Source organism: Cavia porcellus, unplaced genomic scaffold (assembly GCF_034190915.1).
Source record: "Cavia porcellus strain 051 isolate PalLab524CR breed Dunkin Hartley unplaced genomic scaffold, mCavPor4.1 scaffold_3, whole genome shotgun sequence".
In the NCBI taxonomy this organism is placed as follows: domain Eukaryota; kingdom Metazoa; phylum Chordata; class Mammalia; order Rodentia; family Caviidae; genus Cavia; species Cavia porcellus.
Genome location: NW_026947486.1, coordinates 37759133 through 37771048, shown reverse-complemented (window position 1 = coordinate 37771048; position 11916 = coordinate 37759133).

Here is an 11916-nt window from a genome sequence, read left to right as displayed (position 1 = left end):
CCAATTCTGAGAAACAGGCAATAGCAGACACCGCACCAATACACATAAGGCGCCATATAGAGAGCCTCATAGACCAATTCAGGAATGAAGTTATCAACGACCTGAAGCTAGAAGTATGCAGAATAGTTAGAGAAATGCTAAGTACCACCCAAGAAAAAACAGGTGGTGGAATGGAAGAACAGAAAAAGAGGGGAGAATTGTTTGATGGAGAAAACAGAGAAAGCATAGAATACGTGAAGCAGGTTCAAAGGGACTACCAAGATACTAAGAAGTCTATAGAAGACTGGCATAACAGCTTAAAAGAAACTAAGGACAGACTATCTGAACTGGAGGGCAGACTTGTAATATGGGAGAATGAAATGAAAAACTTCTTTAAAATAACAAAGAAACAAACAGCAATAATACAAAGACAAGAAGATGATAAGAGGATCCATAACTTAAGGATTAAGAACATAAAAGAAGAAGTAGGGACACAAACAAGTGAACTACAAAAGCTACTCACAGAAATAATCCAGGAGAATTTTCCTAATTTAGCAAAAGGTAAAGATACTCAGATGTATGAGGCATACAGGACCCCAGCTACCTACAACCCTAATAGAGCAACACCCAGGCATATAATAATAAAAATTCCAGAAATTCAATACAAGAACAGAATATTAAAAGCTGTAAGAGACAAGAAACAGACCACTTACAAGGGAACACCCATCAGAATTACAGCAGATTTCTCGGCACAAACCATCAAATCACGAAGAGCGTGGGGGGAAATAATTTAAGCTTTGAAAGATAATAATCTCCAGCCAAGACTGAGATATCCTGCACAACTGTCCCTGGAAATTGATGGAAAAACAAGGTGCTTCCAGGATAAAGAGGAACTGGGGGAATTTGCAACCACCAATTCAACTCTACAGAGAGTATTGCAGGATATTCTAAAAAAAGAAAAATACAAAGAATCCAGAAATAATGGCAGAGAGGCCACAACGAATGGAGCAGAGAACAAAATGAAGAAGACAAACTGACAGCTACTGACAGAAAAAGAGCTCAACAGAAATGAGGCAGAGAAGATTGGATGATAGAACAGCTATTTTGGAGAAAATGACATCTTAATAGGTAATACTGATTTAGTATCATCTTGTTTTGAAGTCTCATCTAGCTTTTGTTCTTCTGTCTCCAATGGTCTAAATAGGCTGTATCTTATTGGATTTTATTATGTATGATAGTATAAGCAAAAACCTTTTAAAGACAAGGAGATTATACAGAAACCATTGTTCATTTTCTGTTAGTCGATTCTAAATACTCTGTAATGCTGTCATTCTCTTGAATGGTTTTACATTGTTTTGATATACTTAATGCTACAGTATACAAAGTTGTACTCAAGGATTTCAAAGAAAGAGACAATATGGTAACTACTTTTAGGTTAGGATTATCTGGTGGTGAAACACTATTCTGCTTAAATGGTTATGTTTTGATCTGCGCTGTTTCGTTGTTATGCCCTCTTTTATCTCAATCTCCACTCCATTATTTACTTTTTTATCTTTATCCTTTTAATTAAAGGAAAAAAAATAGCAGGATATATTATAGTAACCCACTTTGACTTTTCATTACCTTGATTTAAAGCCCTGTATTACTCTCACCATCTGGTTTTTTATTTTTTTTATTTTTTTATTTTATTTTTTTTAAATTTTATTTTATTTTATTTTATTTTTAAATTTTATTTAAGGAGAAAAGAAAAAAAAAGCAGGGAAAGGGTACGAGTTATACAGATTTACAGAAAAAAAATGAACAGTAGGAAATCACTAGTTAATGGATTACATATTGTCATCTTAGAAATAATTGTTCAAGTCACAAAATTAGAGCTTGTAAAGTGGACATTCCATCAATGATACTGCAAACAGTTCTGTTCATTGATCCAATAAAACTCTGTGATATCATTTTCTATCTTATAGACTTAAATATACATGCAATTATATAGTTTGGAGCACTTTCTTTTCTTCTCTTTTGTACCATGACTATTACACATTTTGGGTTTCATTGCTCCCACGGTTCTTATTGCTTTTTTGGAAGAGAGTAAAACCAAATGTGACATAACAGAACAGAATCGGTCAAGTCAAAAGGGTGGACATAATAGATAATGTAAAAACATAATACAAGGTGATCAACAATGGTTACCATAATGCCTCCCGCTATCTCTAATAGAATTGCCTATATCATTAGTTATAATACAATTGAACAAAACAGTAAAAAACAAAACCGACAAAACCAAAACATTGGAGACATTGTAGGTCTTCAAAAGTAGACAAAAGTCAACAAGAATGTGCGTCATAATGAATCTCATTATCTTCACAGCTGATGCCTAAACTTTCGAACCTGATACTATCCAGCAAAACAGAATAGGGGAACATCAGTTAAAAACCAGATGGTGAGAGTAATACAGGGCTTTAAATCAAGGTAATGAAAAGTCAAAGTAGGTTACTATAATATATCCTGCTATTTTTTCTCCTTTAATTAAAAGGATAAAGATAAAAAAGTAAATAATGGAGTGGAGATTGAGATAAAAGAGGGCATAACAACGAAACAGCGCAGATCAAAACATAACCATTTAAGCAGAATAGTGTTTCACCACCAGATAATCCTAACCTAAAAGTAGTTACCATATTGTTTCTTTCTTTGAAATCCTTGAGTACAACTTCGTATACTGTAGCATTAAGTATATCAAAACAATGTAAAACCATTCAAGAGAATGACAGCATTACAGAGTATTTAGAATCGACTAACAAAATGAACAATGGTTTCTGTATAATCTCCTTGTCTTTAAAAGGTTTTTGCTTATACTATCGTACATAATAAAATCCAATAAGATACAGCCTATTTAGACCATTGGAGACAGAAGGACAAAAGCTAGATGAGACTTCAAAACAAGATGATACTAAATCTGTATTACCTATTAAGATGTCATTTTCTCCAAAATAGCTGTTCCTATCATCCAATCTTCTCTGCCTCATTTCTGTTAAGCTCTTTTTCTGTCCGTAGCTGTCAGTTTGTCTTCTTCATTTTGTTCTCTGCTCCATTCGTTGTGGCCTCTCTGCCATTATTTCTGGACTCTTTGTATTTTTCTTTTTTTAGAATATCCTGCAATACTCTCTGTAGAGTTGAATTGGTGGTTGCAAATTCCCCCAGTTCCTCTTTATCCTGGAAGCACCTTGTTTTTCCATCAATTTCCAGGGACAGTTGTGCAGGATATCTCAATCTTGGCTGGAGATTATTATCTTTCAATGCTTGAATTATTTCCCCCCACGCTCTTCGTGATTTGATGGTTTGTGCAGAGAAATCTGCTGTAATTCTGATGGGTGTTCCCTTGTAGGTGGTCTGTTTCTTGTCTCTTACAGCTTTTAATATTCTGTTCTTGTATTGAATTTCTGGAATTTTTATTATTATATGCCTGGGTGTTGCTCTGTTTGGGTTGTAGGTAGCTGGGGTCCTGTATGCCTCATACATCTGAGTATCTTTACCTTTTGCTAAATTAGGAAAATTCTCCTGGATTATTTCTGTGAGTAGCTTTTGTAGTTCACTTGTTTGTGTCCCTACTTCTTCTTTTATGTTCTTAATCCTTAAGTTATGGATCCTCTTATCATCTTCTTGTCTTTGTATTATTGCTGTTTGTTTCTTTGTTATTTTTAAGAAGTTTTTCATTTCATTCTCCCATATTACAAGTCTGCCCTCCAGTTCAGATAGTCTGTCCTTAGTTTCTTTCAAGCTGTTATGCCAGTCTTCTATAGACTTCTTAGTATCTTGGTAGTCCCTTTGAACCTGCTTCACGTATTCTATGCTTTCTCTGTTTTCTCCATCAAACAATTCTCCCCTTTTTTTCTGTTCTTCCATTCCACCACCTGTTTTTTCTTGGGTGGTACTTAGCATTTCTCTAACTATTCTGCATACTTCTAGCTTCAGGTCATTGATAACTTCATTCCTGAATTGGTCTATGAGGCTCTCTATATGGTGCCTTATGTGTATTGGTGTGGTGTCTGCTATTGCCTGTTTCTCAGAATTGGGGGCCGAGGAGCCTTTCTTGTTGCTGCCTCTTCCCATGCTGCCTCTTCTTCTCTGTTCCTTATATATGCAAGCTTATATAAGAGGCCCAGCTTCTCTCCCAGTCAGCCACAGCCTGATCGAATTGCGCCAGTTAGGTGTTCCCGCTCACCGCTGCGCACCAGGGAGTTACGGACCAGGCAGCCTAGGCGTCACCCCTCCCGGCCACCGTCAGGCTCTGGGATCTGGGTTGGGACAGCCTACCAGGTCCGCCGGCAGCGTCACGCAGGCCAGGCACTTTTCACCAATCCCGCCCGAGAGGGGGATGTGTGGCTGGAGTCGCCACCGCGCCCTGCTCCCGCAGGACTGCCCGGGCCCAGAAAGTCCTCTGCTGGAGTCAAACTGTGGTAGAGTGTCAGTTTCTCTCACTCACCTCACCCCAAGTCAGTGCACACCTCCCTGCCGTTCGCAGATTGCCGTTCTCAGAGCTTCCACGCGTCTCTCTCCTTGCTGAGCCGCTGTAGAGGCAGCCAGCCGCCGCGTGGCGGGAAACCCAAATCGCGGCTTACAATGGCGCGGTTCCAGCCTCCACACCAAGTCTTTTCTGTTCCTGTTTTAGCACCAGGACTGCATTCCAAGTTGGCTTCTCTCAGCCCAGTTCGTTCCTGAGTCAGCAGAGCATATCTCCACCGACTTATGTCTCCTTAGTCCGCACCATTCCTGGCTTCTGAGCCGAGTCTTTCAGAGAGCCTCCGGTAGTTGCTGTTATCTGTCCGCCATGTTCTCCCGGAAGAGACACCATCTGGTTTTTAACTGATGTTCCCCTATTCTGTTTTGCTGGATAGTATCAGGTTCGAAAGTTTAGGCATCAGCTGTGAAGATAATGAGATTCATTATGACGCCCATTCTTGTTGCCTTTTATCTAATTTTGAAGACCTACAATGTCTCCAATGTTTTGGTTTTGTCGGTTTTATTTTTTACTGTTTTGTTCAATTGTATTATAACTAATGATATAGGCAATTCTATTAGAGATAGCGGGAGGCATTATGGTAACCATTGTTGATCACCTTGTATTATGTTTTTATATTATCTATTATGTCCACCCTTTTGACTTGACCGATTCTGTTCTGTTATGTCACATTTGGTTTTACTCTCTTCCAAAAAAGTAATAAGAACCGTGGGAGCAATGAAACCCAAAATGTGTAATAGTCATGGTACAAAAGAGAGGAAAAGAAAGTGCTCTAAACTATATAACTGCATGTATATTTAAGTGTATAAGATAGAAAATGATATCACAGAGTTTTATTGGATCAATGAACAGAACTGTTTGCAGTATCATTGATGGAATGTCCACTTTACAAGCTTTAATTTTGTGACTTGAACAATTATTTCTAAGATGACAATATGTAATCCATTAACTAGTGATTTCCTACTGTTCATTTTTTTTCTGTAAATCTGTATAACTTGTACCCTTTCCCTGCTTTTTTTTTTCTTTTCTCCTTAAATAAAATTTAAAAAAATATATTCCAAGGAAAGAGAAAAAAAAAAAAAAAGACTGATGGAGACAGAAGAACAAAAGCTTTATGGGACTTCAAAACAAGATGATATTCAATCAGCACTAGCTATTATGATGTCTTCTTTTCTCCAAAATAGCTGTTCCTACCATCCAACCTTCTCTGCCTCATTTCTGTTGACTTCTTTTTCTGTCATTAGTTGTAAGTTTGTCGTCTTCATTTCACTTTCTGCTCCATTCATTGTAGCCTCTCTGCCACTGTTTCTGGAATCTTGGTATTTTTCTTTTTTAGAATGTCCTGCAGTATTCTCTGTAGAGTTGAATTGGTGGTTGCAAATTCCCCTAGTTCTTCTTTATCCTGGAAGCACCTTGTTTCTCCATCAATTTCTAGGGACAATTGTGCAGGATATATCAATCGTGGCTGGAGGTTGTTATCTTTCAAAGCTTGAATTATTTCCCCCCATGCTCTTCGTGATTTGATGGTTTGTGCCAAGAAGTCTGCTGTGATTCTGATGGGTGTTCCCTTGTAAGTGATCTTTTTCTTGTCTCTGATGGCTTTTAATATTCAGTTCTTATATTGGATTTCTGGAATTTTAATTATTATATGCCTGGGTGTTGTTCTGTTTGGGTTGTAGGTGGCTGGGGTCCTGTATGCCTCATACAACTGAGTATCTTTACCTTTTGCTAAATTAGGGAAATTCTCCTGGATTATTTCTGTGATTAGCCTTTGTAATTTATTTGTTTGTGTCCCTATTTCTTCTTTTACATTCTTAATTCTTAAGTTATAGATCCTCTTATCGTCTTTTAGCCTTTGCATTATTGATGTTTGTTTCCTTGTTATTTTTAAGAAGTTTTTCATTTCATGCTCCCACATTACAAATCTGTCCTCACAACTCTTTGACATATCCTTTTATCGTTCATTTGTCTGAATTTCATTTCAATCCTCTATTTCTGTGGTGACAGCTAGAATGACTCCACCTGCAAAACCAGAGTCTGCTCTAAGAACTTCTTATTTTTCTACCTCTCCTATACCTTATGCTCCCTGGATTTACCCTTTCAACTTCCACAAGTCCTTTAATTCACTATTTTATGTATTCTCCAAGGCCATCATGTCTCTTTGGACTTGACTTCCTTTTCTACCTAGGTAAGTTTCTATAAACATTCACATATCAGTGACAGTAACTAGCACTCTCAATTCTCCTGTCTCCTTGATTTTCCACTCACCATAACTCTTTTGTCAATCCTTACCCACAAATCAACTGAATTGTTTTTATTCTCCATTTGTGCTTACAGACTACAAAATTCTGCTGAATACAATCCTATACTTCTGCTTACCAGTTTCCCTCCCACAGAATCCCTCCTTTACTGCTCTCAGAATGATATTTATTTTTAAATTAACAAAAATACTGTATGTTTATGACATACAACATGATGTTTTGAAATAACATGGAATGTGTAATGGGTAAATCAAACAATTAACATAACATTACCTGACATATTTATCATGTTTGCAGTCAGAATACATAAGGATGATCTTTTAAAACACAGATTATGCTTATCTCCCTGGTAAGCAGCCATGGTTCAGACAAGCTGCTGCTGCCCCAGGGAGAGAACTACCCAGTGTCTCCAGAGGTCCATGCCATGTTGAAACTTAGGTCACTGGGAAACCAAGCAACCAGCTCACACACACCCCTCCAGTAAGCAACCATGGCTTGGGCAAGCTTTTGGCAACCAGCTCAGCTCCCCGGTAAGCAGTGACAAGCCTATCAGCATGCAGGCTGAAAATCAAACATCCCATCCTTCCCCATTAGCAAATGGGAGCGAGGTCTGAGCATCTCTTGGGAGATTGACCATATGCAATATAGCAAATAGGGGAGATTTCCTTCTGCCATCTCTGTGAAGACAAATATTGTTATCACTGTTTTGCTTTGTTCTGATTAATTGGATTGCTCTATTCAATATTCTGCTTTGCTAAATTCTATAATGTTCTGTATTTCATTTGATTTTGCTATACCTGATTGAAAGAACAACTATTGTGAAGATAATGAGATATACTATGGTGCCTATTACTCTTATCCCAATAACCTGCTGTAAAATTCTTTACCAATTTCACTACACTGTCTCAGTTGGCTTTGTTCTGTCTTGTTCTGTTGTATTTTACTATGTTCAGAATAATAAAAATTTTAAAAATAAAAGTAAAAAATATTTTAAAAGCTGGAGATTTAGCTCGGTGGCATAAGTACCTGTCAACCAAGTGTTAGGTCATGAGTTCAATCCCTGGAGACTCTGGAGAACATGGCGGACAGACAACAGCAACTACTGAACGCTCTCTAAAGGCTCGGCTCAGAGGCCAGGAATGATGCGGACTAAGGAGATACGAACCAGTAGAGATATGCTCTGCTGACTCAGGAACGAACTGGGCTGAGAGAATCCAACTTGGAATACAGTCCTGGCGCTAAAATAGGAACAGAAAAATCTCGGTGTGGAGGCTCGACTCCACGCCATTGGAAACCGCGGCTTGGATTTCCCGCCGCGCGGTGGCCGGCTACCTCCACAGCGGCTCAGCAAGGAGAGACGCGACCCCCGAGCTCTGGGAACGGGCGTCTGGGAACGGTCTCGGAAACGCGACGGGCAGGAAGGAAGGCTGACTGGTGGCGAGGTGAGCGAGGAACTGACTCCCTACCGCAGTCTGACTCCAGCGGAGGATTTTCTGGGCGCGGGCAGTCCTGTAAGAGCAGGGCGCGGTGGCAACTGCAGCCGCGCATTTCCCTCTCGGACGGGATTGGTGAAAGGTGCCTGGCCGGGGGGACGCTGCTCGCGGACCCCCTAGGCTGGCCTAGCCCAGATCCCAGAGCCTGACGGTGGCCCGGAGGAGCGACCGACTTCCGCGTAGGCTGCCTCCTCCGCAACTCCCTGGGGCGCAGCGGTGAGCTGGAACAACTAGCCAGCGCAATTCGATCAAGCTGTAGCTGACAGGCAGGGAAGCCGGGCCTCCTGTGTAAGATTACATTTTATAAGGAACAGAAAATATGGGGAAGGGAAGCAACAAAAAAGGCTCCTCGACCCCCAATCCTGAGAATCAGGCAATAGTGGACACTGTACCAATATACATTAAGCGCCATTTAGAGAGCCTCATAGACCAATTCAGGAATGAAGTTATCAATGACCTGAAGCTAGAAGTATGCAGAATAGTTAGAGAAATGCTAAGCACCACCCAGGAAAAAGCAGATGGTGGAGTGGAAGAACAGAAAAAGAGGGGAGAATTGCTTGATGGAGAAAACAGAGAAAGCATTGAGTATGTGAAGCAGGTGCAAAGGGACTATCAAGAAATCAAGAAGTATACCCAAGACTGGCATAACAGCTTGAAAGAAACTAAGGACAGACTATCTGAATTGGAGGGCAGACTTGAAACATGGGAGAATGAAATGAAAAACTTCTTAAAAATAACAAAGAAACACACAGCAATAATACAAAGACAAGAAGATGATAAGAGGATCCATAACTTAAGGATTAAGAACATAAAAGAAGAAGTAGGGACACAAACAAGTGAACTACAAAAGCTACTCACAGAAATAATCCAGGAGAATTTTCCTAATTTAGCAAAAGGTAAAGATACTCAAATGTATGAGGCATACAGGACCCCAGCTACCTACAACCCTAATAGAGAAACACCCAGGCATATAATAATAAAAATTCCAGAAATTCAATACAAGAACAGAATATTAAAAGCTGTAAGAGACAAGAAACAGATCACTTACAAGGGAAGACCCATCAAAATTACAGCAGATTTCTCTTCACAAACCATCAAATCACGAAGAGCATGGGGAGAAATAATTCAAGCTTTGAAAGATAATAATCTACAGCCAAGATTGAGATATCCTGCACAACTGTCCCTGGAAATTGATGGAAAAACGAGGTGCTTCCAAGATAAAGAGGAACTGGGGGAATTTGCAACCACCAATCCAACCCTACAGAAAGTATTGCAGGATATTCTAAAAAAAGAAAAATACAAAGAACCCAGAAATAGGGGCGGGGAGGCCACAACGAATAGAGCAGAGACCAAAACGAAGAAGACAAACTGACAGCTACTGACAGAAAAAGAGCTCAACAGAAATGAGACAGAGAAGATTGGATGATAGGAACAGCTTTTTTTGGAGAAAATGACATCTTAATAGGTAATGCTGATTTAGTACCATCTTGTTTTGAAGTCTCATCTAGCTTTTGTTCTTCTGTCTCCAATGGTCTAAACAGGTTGTATCTTATTGGATTTTATTATGTACGATAGTATAAGAAAAAACCTTTTAAAGACAAGGAGATTATACAGAGACCATTGTTCATTTTCTGTTAGTCGATTCTAAATACTCTATAATGCTGTTATTCTCTTAAATGGATTTACATTGTTTTGATATACTTAATGCTACAGTATATGAAGTTGTACTCAAGGACTTCAGGGAGGGAGTCAATATGGTAACTATTTTTGGGTCAGGATTAGCTGGTGGTGAAACACTATTCTGCTTAAATGGTTATGTTTTGATCTGCCCTGTTTCGCTGTTATGCCCTCTTATTTTTCTCAATCTCCACTCCATTATTTACTTTTTTATTTTTACCCATTTAATTACAGGGAAAAATATAGCAGGATATAATATAGTAACCCACTTTGACTATTATCTCGATTTGAAGCCCTGTATTACTCTCACCATCTTGTTTTTGACTGAAGTTCCTATATTCTGTTTTGCTGGATAGTATCAGGTTCGAAAGTTTAGGCATCAGCTGAGAAGATAATGAGATTCATTATAACGCCCATTCTCGTTGACTTTTATCTACTTTTTTTTTTTATCGTCAACTAATTAATACCTTTATTTTAAAAATAATTTTGGGTTTATGGAATAATTATAAAACTAATAAAAATAGACATTTGCCATATACAAATTTGTTCTCTAATTTTATCTCTGGAGACTTCACTTACTCTTGGTCTACTGAAAAGTATGCTGATTAATCCAAATATTTTTAATTTTTCCAGTTATGTTTCTGTTTTTTTTTTTTATTTAAGAGGAAAAAGAGAAAAACACAAAACAAAACAAAGCAGTGTAAGGTTACACATAATACATAACTACAAAAAAAAAACATAACAGTAAGAAATCACCTGTTAATAGATTACATAATATCATCTTGGAAATAGTTGCTCAAATCACAGTATCAAAGAATACAAAGTAGACATTCAAACGGAGAGACTGCAAACAGCTGTGTTCAATGATCCAAAAACATTAATATAGTCAGCTATTTAACATCCCTAAACACACTTGTTGTTATATCCGTTAGAGCTCTTTTTTTTTTTCCCCTCCCTCTCTTTTTTATAACAAAATTTATACATTTTGGATTTTATTACTCCTCAGTTCTCATTACTCTCTTGGGGGGGAGAGAATAAAGTCAAATATGGCAAAACAAAGCTGTAAGTCCAAACCAAGGATAGACATAGCACATGATGTAGAACAGAGTACAAGGTCATCAACAATGGTTATCAACATTGTCTCTTGTTTCCTTAAAAGGAATTGTCCATCTCATTAGATATTATAAAGCCGGACAAAGCAGTGGAGAACAAGACCAATAAAACTTAGGCATTGTGAACATTACAGGACTTCGAAAGGAGACAATAGTCAAACCAGAATGGGCATCTTTGTGAATCTTACTCTGGGCTTTTTGATATGGAAATATTTGAAGCTATAGTATATGAAGTTTTATCCAAATATTTTAAGGAAAAAGACAGACACTATGGTAACTACTATTCTTTAAAAAAAATTATTTAGCTATTTCTTATGTTTATTTTAATTAAGGGAAAAACTTAAAAAATTAGGATATATAGTAGTAACTCTTTTTGATCTCCTATTAACTTGTTTTGAAGTCCTGTAATACTCCCAAGATCTTGTTTTGACTGATTAGACTCTGTTCCATTCTGTGCGATAGTAGCAAGTTTGAAGGTATAGGCGACTTTTATCTACTTTTGAAGACCTACAATGTCTCCAATGTTTTGGTTTTGTCGGTTTTATTCTTTACTGTTTTGTTCAATTGTATTACAACTAATGATATAGGCAATTCTATTAGAAATAGCAGGAGGCATTAGGGTAACCATTGTTGATCACCTTGTATTATGTTTTTATATTATCTATTATGTCCACCCTTTTGACTTGACCGATTCTGTTCTGTTATGTCACATTTCATTTTACTCTCTTCCAAAAAAGCAACAAGAACCGTGGGAGCAATGAAACCCAAAATGTGTAATAGTCACTGTACAAAAGAGAGGAAAAGAAAGTGCTCTAAACTATATAACTGCATGTATATTTAAAAGTATAAGATAGAAAATGATATCACAGAGTTTTATTGGA